The 558-nt window shown below is 49.8% G+C and overlaps 1 non-coding gene across 1 annotated transcript; it reads right to left on the reverse strand.

Annotated features, from left to right (window-relative positions):
* Positions 1 to 203: 203 nt before the first annotated feature.
* TRNAE-CUC (transfer RNA glutamic acid (anticodon CUC)) lies at positions 204 to 275 on the reverse strand. Its single transcript has one exon. It is a non-coding gene; the product is annotated as a tRNA-Glu (tRNA).
* Between the last annotated feature and the right edge of the window lie 283 nt (positions 276 to 558).

The raw sequence follows: 558 nt of genomic DNA on the forward strand, positions 1-558 counted from the left end.
TTGTAAGGTCTTCAATTTTTTTTTTTCTTTTCCTTATGGTTTTTCCCTATTTCCCTGTAGTTTAGGTAATAAAGTGTTCTTTATGTTTAAGCTAAAGCCTGTTTTGCTTATTCCTGGTCACATCTCACAGCAGACACCAGGGTGAGGGCATTTTCATGGGGGGCACTGGCTCTGTGCCAGGCTCAAACCATGACATTTTTTGGTTCCCTGACCGGGAATCGAACCCGGGCCGCGGCGGTGAGAGCGCCGAATCCTAACCACTAGACCACCAGGGACACCATCCCAGCGGTGTCTCCATAACCAAAAAATGTCTCAAAGCGGTGCTTTGAGAAAGATGGCAAAATCAGAAAGTCTCTTTCGGGGGTGGTTGCTCTGTTCTCAGTCCCTCCGGCACTGGGGCAGCTGCTGCAGCCGAACCTTCGGTGTTCCCGGGTCCCAGTCCGGAGCAGGTTCGAGATGGTCACAGAAACAGGAGAGGAGAAACAGTCCAGGAAGGAATGTGGACTGTTTGGCTAAACTAACTAATAAGCAGAGGCAAAGCAGAGCAGAAGCAGAAGC

This window comes from Zonotrichia leucophrys, unplaced genomic scaffold, assembly GCF_028769735.1.
Source record: "Zonotrichia leucophrys gambelii isolate GWCS_2022_RI unplaced genomic scaffold, RI_Zleu_2.0 Scaffold_130_127662, whole genome shotgun sequence".
Taxonomy (NCBI): domain Eukaryota; kingdom Metazoa; phylum Chordata; class Aves; order Passeriformes; family Passerellidae; genus Zonotrichia; species Zonotrichia leucophrys.